This window comes from Rousettus aegyptiacus, unplaced genomic scaffold, assembly GCF_014176215.1.
Source record: "Rousettus aegyptiacus isolate mRouAeg1 unplaced genomic scaffold, mRouAeg1.p scaffold_m13_p_9, whole genome shotgun sequence".
In the NCBI taxonomy this organism is placed as follows: Eukaryota; Metazoa; Chordata; class Mammalia; order Chiroptera; family Pteropodidae; genus Rousettus; species Rousettus aegyptiacus.
In genome coordinates, this window is record NW_023416312.1 from 91,342,979 (window position 1) to 91,357,062 (window position 14,084).

Consider the following 14,084-nt stretch of genomic DNA (forward strand, 5'->3'; position numbering starts at 1 on the left):
CCAGACTGCCTGGCCTTGAATCTTTGTGCACCTGTAACCTTGGACAAGTTAACTGTGCCACAGATTCTTTATGTAAAGTGGGCAAAACAGTACTTATGCCAAGATTTTTGAGTAAATTATGTAAAGTGCTTAGAATGCCATACAACATATTAACTTCTATATAAATGTCTACCCTTGCTTGAAATAAAAAAGGTATTCTAGTTCCAAATTATAACAAACACTATTATTTTCTAAGTCGTGTTCCATGAAAGGTGGAAATAAATGTAACTCACAAAGAACAGGGTACTTTAAATGATCTATTTTTAAGTAGCAGGCTTCAAAGGCAAGTTCCTGATCCTTAAAAAACAGCTATTTATGATGCAGTTATGAGTAATCAACTTTCCCTGAGCTTAACTGTAATGCAACAGATGCACAGTAAACCACTTCACATCTTTCTGCAAGAAAAAACACTAAATCCGAATAGTAAAGACATCACCCAATGAAATAGGACTCTTAGTTTCCTTTAAATATTTCTTTGAGGGAGGGGACACCTACTCCATTAGAGGTCTTTTATTTTTTTTATCCCTATCATGCCATGAATTCCTAGGGAATGGGTTTCACCAGCTCAGGCTCCTTTCCATTTGTTGTCACAAAGTGTGCTGCTGTGGGTGGAGCAGGCTAGTGCTTCAGTTGAACCCAAGTACCTTTCGCTTTGGCTTCCTTCTTTTTTTGATAATTTTCCTTCGCACATTTCAGGAAGCTGTCTCAGTTCTTAGAGTGCTTAATATACTCAATATGTACATTTATTCTTTTGAGAAGAATCTTGCCCTTAACTTGTTTGTTTATAACAATGCCAAATGCATGCTGGGTAACACTGTAGACTCTTCCAGTTTTTCCATGATAACATTGGTGGGGTATTCCTTTTTGCACAGTGACAATTCCCTAGGCGTCAATAATATCACTTTTCTTGTAGGTTCACATGTATGTGGCCAAAGGAAAAACTCCAGGTTTTCTAAATGGCCTAGAGAACATATAGCAGGTGCCTCTCCTCTTTCCCTTTGTGTTGGTCATTTTGGAAAATTACTGGAAGATGGTGGTTCTGGGCAAAAGCTATTCATTTTCTTAACGGCATCTTTTCATGAGCACTATATTTTCTATTTTTATGAAGTTCAATTTATAGTATTTTTCTTTTATAGATAGAAGCTTCATAGTTTTAGGTCTGCAATCTATCTCAAGTTAATATTTATATATGGAATGAGGTAAGGTTTAAGGGTCATCTTTTTACCCACATGGCTATGTAGTTCTTATAGAAGTAAACAATCTATAACACAGCAGCAATGTTCATTCCTAATCTTTAGGAATTGATATCTTATTTCCGAAAATGATTATCCACTAAAGGTAATCCTTGAAGAAATGGCTGATTCTAGAGCTAGAATAAGAAAAGTACAAGATGAGCCTGGAATATCTTATTGTCCCAGAAAGAAAGAATGTTCTCAAAGAATAAGGTAAGCATATCGATAGGACACAGGAGCCGGTTTAAAGGGGTTTCCCCTTCGAATAATGAAAATTTAAACTTCAATATGAATAAAGATAGTAAGATTATAATCTATTAAATAGGAATTCCAGGGTCCATAATGATAAAAATAAACATGTGAATAAATGAGGATGGAAAAATGCATCTTTAAGAGTAGACTATACTTCATATTAAACTATTATTAAATACAATTTAATGTTAAATTAAACTATATTAAATATTAAACTCATTAAATATTTTTAATAAATATGAAATAATTACCTTAACTTTGGAATGGGGAAACTTTGGCAGATACCATGTTAACTAATTGATAAATATTACCACTAATGTAGGGAGGAGGCATGAGAACTAAATGTTAAATCAAGCTATTTTCAGAGCCTGTAATGTACTGCCAGAAACCTACAGAACAAAGGAAGATTAATACTGGGATTACTAACAAGCCATTTACCCATGCTGTGAAGGGAAAGCAGAGTCTTTACATCATACACGAATAAACCCAACCATTTATTTCCTATGGCCAAAACCATGTGGAACCTATGGAACACAGGCTGGGGATTGCTAACATGTTTTTAATGCTATATACTCCTGCCTGTCTTGCTCCATTCCCTTACTTTCACACTGCATACCCATACCATCAAAGGAAAATAAGTAAACAAAGTCTTTAAACCGCAATTCATAGAAACTAAGAACGATACACAATGAACACTTGTGGTCTTTCTACCCCCACCTCATTTTCCCTCTCTGACCCTCTTTGCCTCTCTCACTTCTCTCTCTGAGGGGAGATTATGCTCTGTCTCTGGAATGTTATCCCTTCTCTAATAAACTTTCCTTTTATCTCTAACTCTGGCATGCACTTTAATTCTCCTGCACTCAGTCAGGAATCCTCTCTCTCTCAGTGCAGGACTTGAGCCCCACCTCGAGGAATTTGCCCCGTCCTGCACCACCACCACCAATGAAGAAACAAAAGGACATCATGTGCTTTCCAATGTCATGCATTGAGAAAAATAGTGACATTTTTGTGATATTCCTCTCAAAAGCTCATGATGTGAATCTAATAATGGAGAAATACCACTAATTGTGGGACACTTCGTAGAGTTAATAGAAAGCCTACATTAGTCAAAACTGTCAAGGTCATATCAAGGAAAGACTGAAAAACTATTCCAGACTGAAGAACACTGAAGAGACATGACAACTAAATGCAACACATGATTCAAGATTGGATCGTGGACCTAAAAATTTTATTTTGGGGACAATTGAAGAAAATTCTTAATGAGTCAGTGGATTAAATAATAGCATTATGCTGATGTTAATCTTCATTTTGATAGTTAGGCTGTGGTTTTATAGGTCAGTATACTTGTTGAAGCAAATGCATGCTGAAATAATGAGCGGAAATGAGCCTTCATGTTTGCAACTCTCAAATGGTTAAGAGAAAAAGAACACAGACACACATATACATATACACACACAAATACTATGATAGAAAGAGAAGCCAAATATGGTAAAATGTTAACAATCAATTTACCTGAGCAAAGGATATGTGAGAATTTCTAAAATTTTACACATTTTTATATGTTTAAAATTATTTCAAAACAATTTTAATTAAGAATTAACATGTGAAAAACAATTTATACTTTAAAACTTACATCATCTCTGAAAGGAACACATTCCTTAATGATGTTAGGTCTCACTCTCTCTCTCTCTCTCTTCCTCTCTCTCTCCCCCCCCACCCCCTCTTTTGCACACACAGACACATACACACACACAAGTGAAAAGGAGCTTTGGAAGATGGAGGAAAAGAAAACTGGCTCCCAAAACTTACTTTCATATTCATTTTCTCATTTGAAACTCACATCAACTCTGCGAGGGGGCATTTTTATTTACTTTTTACAAATAAGGAAATTGGGTTTCAGAGACGCACAAGGGCTTTTTATGATAGAATATGTCAGCTGTGGAACCTGGATGAGGTATTCTGACCCTGAGTCCTGTCATCTTTTCACAATTCCATGATGCCTTTAAAGATAAAGTCTTATGTTTGCTTTGTGCAAGTTACTCATCTGCTCTGGACCTTTGCTTCCTCATCTGTAATCTATTTGCACTAGCAGGCCACTCTGCAGGCCATTCTCTCATTTGACAATGTTGGAGCCCTTAGATGTGTTTTTGGTTCCCTGTGTACTCAGCTGGAGTCATTCACTCAGCTGCATTCAGGTGGAGGTTCTGCTGGCCTGCAAAGTCCAAGGTAGATCTTCATTCTTATGTTTGTTTTCTGCCTTGCTACTCCTCTCTTTACCCATGTAGCTAGCTTGAACTTCCACACAATATGATGGTCTTGGGACAGTTAGACTTCTTCTATAGTGGCTGGCCCTGAATAGGGAACATTCCAAGCAGCAAGGCAGTCTCTTCAGGTCTGCAAGGCCTTGCTTCATAAGATATAAGTTGCTTCCATCACATTTTATTTCTCACATCAAGTCACAGAGCCAGTCCAGATTAAAGGGATAGGGAAAATTATTTCTACTCATGATAGGCTAAGTGGCAAAGAATTCAATTCACCACACCTATTCTGCCACCCGAAAACTTTAATCTAGATCAAAGTAACTAACCAGTTTGAAAGAGAAGTCTAGTCTACATTTAAAATCAAACAAGTAAACACAATTTATGATAGGCCCCACTGTTAATATCTCTATCAACATGATTTAACATGTTGCCAGATACTTTTTAAAATGCATGAAAATACCAGAAACGAACCAAGCATATAAGCTCTTGTATGCACAAGACGATTAATTATATTAAAATAACTAAGAATGAGAAAAAATGAAAACCACAATCTAGTGTGACACACTACAGACAACGAATTCTATATTACAGCAATATAAAAACATATACATGAATACAAAATAATAATAAGACACAAGTTCTTGAAAATCATCATTCAGTTATAGACATCTGATTTTTCGGTTCTATATCTTTGGGATTGTGAGTCCTGCTCTTACTTCATCTGAGAAACTGAACAGAGATGGGTCTCTTTTGTTTTGAGACAGACGTGTACCTGAGAAATTCAGGTGGAGGATTATGCATGCAATCATTAAGAAACAGTTCTTCCCTGGGTGTCAGGCAGTGGACAGGGAGAAATAAGGAAGCTCCCTCTCCCAACCGCAACCGCTGCAGCACCCTGTAGGAGGCGCGAGAGGGGAGAAGATGCGGTGAGTGCCCTGAACAGCTCTGCCTGAGAAAGCTGCAAGCTCCATGTGGCTGGGGGCAGGACTCAGTCATCAGGGCAGAAAGCAGGGAAGTAGGATTAGATCAGAGAGAAACAACAGTTAAATTTTACCAACTGCAGTAGCAAAACCGAGGCTGAGCCGCAGCCACCAATCCTCAACCCAGACGGCCCCTCCTCCATACCTTTCAAAACCAAACACCAAGGAGCACCAGGGAAATCTGAACAAATGCTAAGGAAACTGTTGCTAACACTGACAAGGACTGAGACTGAGAGTAGTGAGCATGATTAAACATCCATTAAAAAAAAAGCATCATTAAGGCTTTATATAAAGGAGATATCCAAAAGGCTTAGACGCCACCTACTGGAAACCAAAAGAAAAATGTATTCTTTGCAACAGGCTGAAGACAGACCATTATATAATAAATCTTCATTCTGGAAAAAAAGCAAAATACACATCCATTAATGCCCAGGTGGAGAAATAGTCCATTAAACATCATGAAAAACCAAGGTGACAAAGCATCTCGGAAAGAAAGAGAAAAATCTCCAGAAAATAAGCTTACAGACATAGAAATATGCAACTTAAATGACAGAGAATTGAGGGTGGTACTTCTGAAAAACAACAGTAAGTTCCAAAATGAGCCATATCAACAATTTCAAGAATTGAAAAAAACACCTATATGAGCAGAACAAGGAGATTGAAACCCTCAAAAAAAAAAAAAACAAACAAACAGAATAGACCTGGGTATTAAAAAAAAAACACACTGCAAGAGTTGAAAAATGAAATAGCAAGCTGGGAAATAGAGTCGACCAAATGGAGGATCAGTGATATTGAAGAAAGAAATCTAGAAATAAATCGTAAAGAAGAAGAAAGAAATCAAAGAATGAAAAGTAATGAAAAAGAAATTTAAGAACTAGCTGATACTATTAGGAGAGGAAACATAAGAATAATGAACATTACTGAAGGCAAGGAAAAGGAGCAGGGACTAGATAGCATTTTCAGACAAATACTGGATGAGAATTTCCCAAATCTAGGGAATGAGCTGGAGCTTGGAATTCAAGAAGTCAACAGAACACCCAATTATCTCAACCGAAAAAGGCCTTCACCAAGACACATTGTACTAAAATTATCAAAAATCAACGACAAAGACAGAATTCTCAGGGCAGCCAGGGAGAAGAAAACAGAAACGTATAAGGGAAAACCCATTAGATTATACTCAGACTTCATAGCATAGACCTTACGAGCCGGAAAAATGGAATCGAATATTCAAACTATTAAGTGAAAGGAACTGTCAGCCTAGAATAATATATCCAGCTAAGCTCTCGTTAGATATGGAGGAGAAATTAAGACCTTTCCAGACATAAAAATATGAGGGAATTCTCCACTACAAGTCCTGCACTACAAGAAATACTGAAAGGGGTCAGCTTGCCTAAAACAAAATGACAAAAAAAAATATATACATAATTAGGAGTAAGGTGATTATCAGGCAAATAGAAGCAGAGGAGTACAACCCTTACTAAGAACAGGGCATTATAAGCTTAAACAGTAAGAAGAGAATTGCTATAGCCAGATAATAATGAACATTCAGCATACATAAGGACAAATCGAGACATCAACGATTGAAAAAGGGAGGAGTCGAAAATCCAAATTTGCAAAGAGGAATGGAGATAAGGCACGCACAGAAGAAAATGGTTGACTGTATATATATAACTAGCCTTTACATATTCATAATGTTACCCACACACAGAAGATTCATAACTGAAGTATATAACATAAAACAAGAAGAATCTGAGGTAAAACCCATAAAAGCTAGCCAAAATAAAGAAAACAGAAACACAAGGACAAGGAAGCAATGAAAACACAGATCTAACAGAAAGCAAAATAAAATGGCTATAAGAAGACCTCATATTTCAATAATTATCCTAAATGTAAATGGACTGAACTCACCAATAAAAAGGCAGAGAGTTGTAGAATGGATCACAAAATAAAACCCAAGATATGCTGCCTCCAGGAGACACATTTCAGCTCCAAAGACAAATATAGACTCAAAGTGAAAGGATGGGAAATGATTTTTCAAGTAAATAGCATTCATAGAAAAGCAGGAGTAGTGGTACTAATATCAGATGAAATAGACTTCAAAATAAAAAAGGCAAAGAAAGATACCGAAGGACACTTCATAATAATAAAGAGAATCATGCACCAAGAAGACATAACACTTATTAATATCTATGCTCTGTATCAGGGGACCCCAAAATATGTAAAGCAATTACTAAAAGAACTAAAGGAAGAAACAGACCAAAACACTATTGTAGTAGGGCACCTAAACACCCCACTGTCGGATATGGACAGATCATCCAAACAGAAAATCAATAAGGAAATAACATCCTTAAATGACACATTAGACCAGCTGGACATAATTGACATTTACAGAGGCTTCCATCCCAAAACAACTGATTATATATTCTTTTCTAGTGCTCATGGAACATTCTCAATATTGACCACATACTGGGACACAGAAATACCCTCAACAAATATAAGAAGGTTGAAATCAGACCAACCATATTCTCTGATCATAATGCTTTGAAACTAGAGATCAACAGCCAAAAGAAATCAGGAAGAACCATAAATACATGGAGATTAAACATGCTACTGAAAAATAGCTAGGCCAGGGAAGAAATAAAAAGAGGTCAAGAGATACATAGAAACGAATGATAACAATAGGACAACATATCAAAACTTTTGGGACGTGGCAAAAGCAGTCATAAGAGGAATGTTCATATCATTACAGGCCTATCTCCAAAAACAAGAAAGAGCCCAAATAAACGACCTAATGCTTCATCTTATAAAAACTAGAAAAAGAACAAATGCAGTCTAAAGTCAGCAGAAGGAAAGAAATAATCAAAATTAGAGCAGAAATAAATGAAAGTGAATACAAAAAAATGAAAAAATAACTGCAACAAAGTACTGGTTCTTTGAGAAGGATAACAAAATTGACAAACCCCTGGCTGGACTCAATAAAGAAAAAAAGAGAAAGGAGACCAAAAAAAAAAAAAAAATACAGGTATGTAAGAGGAGAAATTCCAACAGACATTGTAGAAATACAAATGAGAATACAAGAATACCATGAAAAAGTATATAATATCAAATTTAATAACCTAGAAGAAATGGACCAGTACTTAGAAAAATACAACCTTCCTAGATTGAATCAAGAAGAACTGGAAAAATCTAAATAGACCAATCAGCAGTATGGAAATTGAAACAATCATCAAAAACCTACTAAAAAGTAAAAGTCCAGGACCAGATGGCTTCATCAGTGAATTCTACCAAACATTCAAAGAAGATTTAATACCTATTCTCCTCAAAGTCTTCCAAATAATCAAAGAAAAGGCAATACTTCCCAATTCATTTTATGAGGCCAATATTACCCTGATACAAAAACCTGGTAAAGATAACACAAAAAAAGAAAACTACAGACCAATATCTCTCATGAACACAGATGCCAAAATCCTAAATATGATATTAGCGAACTGAATATAGCAACATATTAAAAGAATTATATACCACGATCATGTGGGTGTCATCCCAGAGGCACAGGAATGGTTCAACATACACAAATCAATTAATGTGATACAGCACATAAACAAATTAAAAAATAAGAATCATGTGATCATATCAATAGATGCAGAAAACGCCTTTGACAAGATACAGCACCCATTTATGATCAAAACACTTAACAAAATTGGTATAGAAGGAAAAAACCTTAATATGAGAAAGGCCATATATGATAAGCCCTCAGCCAACGTTACACTGAATGTTGAAAAACTAAAACTTTCCCTCTAAGATCAGGAATAAGGCAAAGCTGTCCAATATCACCACTGTTATTCAGTATAACATTGGAGTTCCTAATGAGCGCAATTGTTGCAGAAATGTGAATACAGACCCACGAGAAACTAAGCACCACTCAGAGAATTGGAAAACTGAGGTTTATTACACCAGGGGTACCAGAAGAGCTAGTGATCTGAAGATCTGGGCTCCGAGCTCATGGGCAATTTTGCTTTTTTATCTGCGCTGTTACAGTTGGCATGGATTGATAGGTTTATTTGTCCTGAGATGGTTACAGACCATGGGAGTTGCTATGGGTTATACGCACACGTGGCAGTTGCTTTGGACTATGGGAAGTTACAGAGCATGAGATTTTCAAACAGGAATTTAGGTAATACATCTGTTACTGAGACAGAACAATTAAAGGGGAGGGTGAGTTTTCAGTTGATCTTGAGATCACTCTGCCCTTCGGTGTATGCAGCAAGTCCACAGAAGCAGAACAAAGAGCTGATTACAAGGTTAGCCATTTGAGTGGAAATTCCTCTTCAACACCCCCTTTTGATGCCCTTTAAATTCTTATAGGACATCAACCTTTCGATCTTCCTGGCCCAGGGGCTGGTATAAGGGTGGTCGGGATGTCACAACCATCTGTAACTTCATGGATTCTAGGTATGAGGAGACAAATTTGACAAGACAATTCAGGATACAGGGACCAAATAAGAGAGCTATGAAGAGCATGAGGAGAGGACCTGCAAGTGGGAGAAGCCAGGATCCCCAACTCCATACTCTGGACCAGGACCTCCATGACTCATTTAATTGTTGGCAGATTAGGGCGGACCTCTTCTAGGATAAGACGACCTCAGTGTCTTTGCAGGCAGACCTGGAAACTCCTTAACTAATTCTCCTGCCTAACTCTTTTCTAAGAGCCATGAACCCCCTTATTATTAGTATGGATATTGAAGGACAGGAGGTCTCTTCTTTCATATCTGCTTCCTGCTGAGAATGGTCATAGTCCCTGCCTATGGGTTTCATGGAGATCTTCCTCTTTCTGCCTTAATGAAGGCAGGGTCTTGGGTTTCCTGCTGAAGTGTAGCCTCAGTCCCTAGAGAAGGAAAAGAAGATACGCTTAAAGAATAAAAAAAAAACTTTTGGCCTAAAGTCCCCTCCTCTCTCAGACTCTAAGGACCCTGCCTGGCCTAGGGCCATTCCTGCATGATGGTTTGATGATCCTTATCAAAACTGGAGGACCTGAGTTACCAGTTTCAGGGTCATTATCTGGAGTTGGGGGAGAGGGCCTTTTTCCCAAAAAAGGAGAAAAGAAAACTTAACTAAATTTACTAAAAAAAAAAAAATTAAGAACTCTGCAAGAGATGTCCCATATCATTTCCTGCTAAAAGATTAAGAATTTTACAGGTGATGTCCCATATCATTTCCCCCTTCTTTTGATCGGTCTCATATGAGACCAGCTTAAGATGAAATTGATCGCTTTGCCTCTATAAGAAAATTCTTCCCTTCGGTTTCGGTTTTGATCTAGGTATCCAACTGGCAACAGAACTACAGGCAGGAGTTCATTGGATGCAGCAACAAGAGACAACTCGTACAAAGATAAACAAAATGAAAATAAGAAATACGTCCCTTAGCCCAGGGAGATTGGGCAACCAGGAAGTCGGTAGGGAGAGATCAAGACCGAAAATTCCTGTCCTCTGTTCAATATTGGACACAACTTCATGAATTTGTTTCACTTTTTCTTCAATTAATTGTGAATTGTCAGGTTAAAACAACATACTCCTTTAAATTATTTACATCTATGGCTATGTCTGAATGATAGGTAGTCTTATAACTGGCCCTATTTTCAAAGATAGCTTCTCTGACCTGTCCTAATTCTAGCTTTATCACATAAAATTTCCTCTCAGGATTTCTCTTCACAAACCTTCTACCACTTTCCTCATTCCTTCAGTTTGCCTCTTCTCACTCACTCAGAAATAACCAACTTTAAGACAAACACCTTTCCTTCAATTCCCTTCAAAATAAATTCCCATACTTTATACCTTCTGTTACCAAAGACATATTTTCCTTTCCATCATAATTAGAATTCTTAACTGAACTACCATATTACATATAACACAGACAAATATAGATCAGAGGTCATGCACATACTCATATTTCCCCGTCATCGGTATTTGTAACCTCACTGGGTGTACATATTTCAGGGAGCGATGAAATAGATTGGGTCCCAAGAGAACTCATTTCCCCTTCAGAGTCCAAGGGTGAAGCAGAAGAAAATTCCTGATTATGGAGATCTCCGGGAAAGTGCTCTTATCTGTGGACTAGCTGTTAAGTCTGGGTCTTGGTAAAGGAGCATAGAAGCTGAACTTTTACTGGCACAGCAGTCCTGGCTTGCCCCAGGCTTGCCATTGTACCAAGTCACTGGATTTACTTGTTGGTCAATGTTTTCTGGTATATTAGCTGATTCTTGAAGCATTTAAAATCTGGGGAGTCTATACCCGAGTTGTGATATTGCTCCTAATTTAGTTAAAATATCCCATCATAACAGGGGAGCAGAGCAGCTTCGATCTATTAAAAACTCCTGCTGAAAGATTTGATCTTCAAATTGGCAGGTCAGTGGTGTAGTAAAATGGTTGACCTAGATTTCCTCTTCTACTTCTATGATAATCGTAGATCGTGAGGAGGATTTTCCTGCAAATGCAGGGAGAACAGAATAGGTTGCCACTGTATCTGAAAGAAATTGAATTTGTTCACCCATTATGTCCAGAGTTACCCAGGGTTCCTTGGTAGTGATGACCACATTCCTGGACGTAGTGGAGAGGATGGCCCTGGGCCTCTTCAGTCACACAGTTCCTGGTCCTGGGTTACTAGGGTGTTGGCCGGCTGCACTCCTCTCTGGGAACATGGACAGACAACTCTCCAATGCCAGGGATTAGTGCGGGTTTCTTTGCATGTGCGGCAGGGGCTCGGGGGCTTTTTGGTACAGTTTTTTGCCCAATGTCCTACTTTCTTGCATTTGAAGCAAGAACTCAATGTCTCCTCATTTCCCAGTCTCTTAAGAGACTCTTGTCAGGTACCAAGGGCCTGGCCAATTGTGACAGCCATAATCCTGACTTGTCATTTTTCTTTATTTTGTTCTCTTTTTCTCTCTTCAAGATCTCAAGTGTTATAGACCATGAAGGCCATATAGAGTAATTGATTTTGGTTATTCTTTGGCCCCATTTGCAGCTTTTAGAGTTTGTGTCTGATATCAGGGGCTGACTGGCTAATAAAATGCTGACCTAACAAAGCTAACCCCACAGGGAAAGTGGGGTATACCTTAGTATACCTCCTAAAGGATTCTTCCAGCCAGCTAAAAAGCTAACTGGGTTCTCATCTTTTTCTTGAGTAATGGTTCTAAGCCTCTAATAGTTCATGGCTTTTGTAATCCTTTTTCTTTCATTCCTCCCATGAGAGCCTCTAGAAATTTGGTGCATCTAGCCATTCCCTCTTTGGGTACTATAATTCTAATCAGGATCAGCTAAAGGTACTACCTCTATTCAGGGGGCATGGCCCTGGGAGTTCCTAACAAAGGCCTCATCTGCTTCCTGACGGGCCACTGCTGGGATGCGGCTGTTAGAATGCAGTCCTTTTCAATGATTGTATAGCAGGTGGCTAAAATAAATTGGATGCCTTTTGCTGGCTCTTCTTTGTTCTTTCCAGAGTCAGGGCCACTCAAGCTCACAAAGAGTATGCGAAGTTTTCCTAGGGTCAACTTGACCCTGTAATCCCCTGAGAAGACTTTTTAAAAATATTTTTATCAACATAACAATTTAAGACAGAGGAAACTCCCCCCATATTTGCCTTAGGGAACTTCCTAATGAAGGCAGAAAATAGTCCTTAAAATTTGAAAAAAATAATTTGATAGAAGGCCCCTATGTCAAAAAAGCCATTTGGGAATACACAATTCTTAAGCCGAACCAGTGACTGATTGTCCAAGCTCCCCGTGTATCCTACCCTGTGTCGGTGACACAAAGACAAACAAGGGTGGGTGCCTCCTCCAGACAGGAGACCACTCAGGTGCTCATCTGACTTCATCCCGAAGGAGCTTAGGTGATGCTTGGCTGTCGCGGACACAACTTTGTGACTTACAATTGGACACTAGTTCAATACCACCCCGGACTGTATGCCATATACCACGAAGCCACAGATGAGCCCATCTAAACTCTTTAGCCTTCAGTGGACCTTAAGGGTGCCCAGCTATGGAGCCACAAATTCGTACCTGACCAAGTCAAGCTGCCCAGGCCACTCATTCACTGGCTCATTCACACACCAGGTTAAAGCATTACCTCCCCCTTTTTGGAAGGCCCTGACCTTTGTCTTCCCCCACGTTGGGAAGACCCTGATGTCTTCCCCCACTGGGAAGACCATGACCTGTGTCTTTTAACTGAACACTAGGAGGTGATCAAGCTCCTCTTCTGTCCAGAGCCGGGACCTGACTAGGGGGCTGAGCCCCAGGGCCTTTCTTTATCCTGTGGCCATTCCTGGTGAGTTGGTCTGTCTTTCCTATGAGTCTGGTCAAGGGTTTGGCCATTTGGGGAGTCAGGGCACCAGTCCAAAAGAGAATCCAGAATACATCAGGTTGTGCACCTCCTTGCTTGTCTTGGAGCCCCTCTGTCCCAGCATGGCCAAGCCACCAGTCCAGTGGCTCAAAGAGCCAGTGTGATTGGAATCATGCTGGGGCCTCCAGAAATGTTGCAGAAATGTTGCAAAATCAGACCACGAGAACTCAAACACCACTCGGAGAGTTGAAGAACTTGGGTTTATTATGCCAGGGGTTCCAGAAGAGCTGGCGATCTGAAGATCTGGGCTCCGAGTTTAGGAGAAATTTTGCTTTTATATCTGCACTGTTACTGTTGGCATGAATTGATAGGTTGATTTGTCCTGAGATGGTTACCACAGGAGTTGCTATGGGCTATGGGCAGTTACAGAGCCATGAGATATTCAAACACATCTGTTATCAAGACAGAACAATCAAAGGGGAGGGTGAGTTTTCAGTTGATCTCGAGATCACTCTGCTCTTCAGCCTATGCAGCAAGCATGTCCACAGAAGCAGAACAAGGAGCTGATTACAAGATTAGCCATTGAGCAGAAAATTTATCTTCACAATCAGGCAAGAGAAAGATATAAAATGCATCCAAATGGGAAACAAAGAAGTCGAACTGTCACTATTTGCAAATGACATGACTCTCTATATAGAAAACCCTAAAGACTACACAAGAACACTACTAGGAACAATAAGCAAATAGTTTAAAGTTTCTGGATACAAATTCAATGTTCAAAAATCCATAGCGTTCCTATACTCTAATAATGAGACATCAGAAACAGAAGTGGAAAAAAATAATTCCTTTAACAATTGCAACAAAAATAATGACATACCTACAAATAAATCTAACAAAACATGTGGAGGAACTATATAATGAAAACTATAAGGCCCTATTAAAAGAAATAAAAGAAGATACAAAGAGATGGAAAGATATTTCATGTTCTTG

The 14,084-nt window shown here is 38.7% G+C and overlaps 1 pseudogene; it reads right to left on the reverse strand.

The window, feature by feature from the left end:
- Positions 1-567: 567 nt before the first annotated feature.
- LOC107501725 lies at positions 568-1,053 on the reverse strand (annotated as a pseudogene).
- Between the last annotated feature and the right edge of the window lie 13,031 nt (positions 1,054-14,084).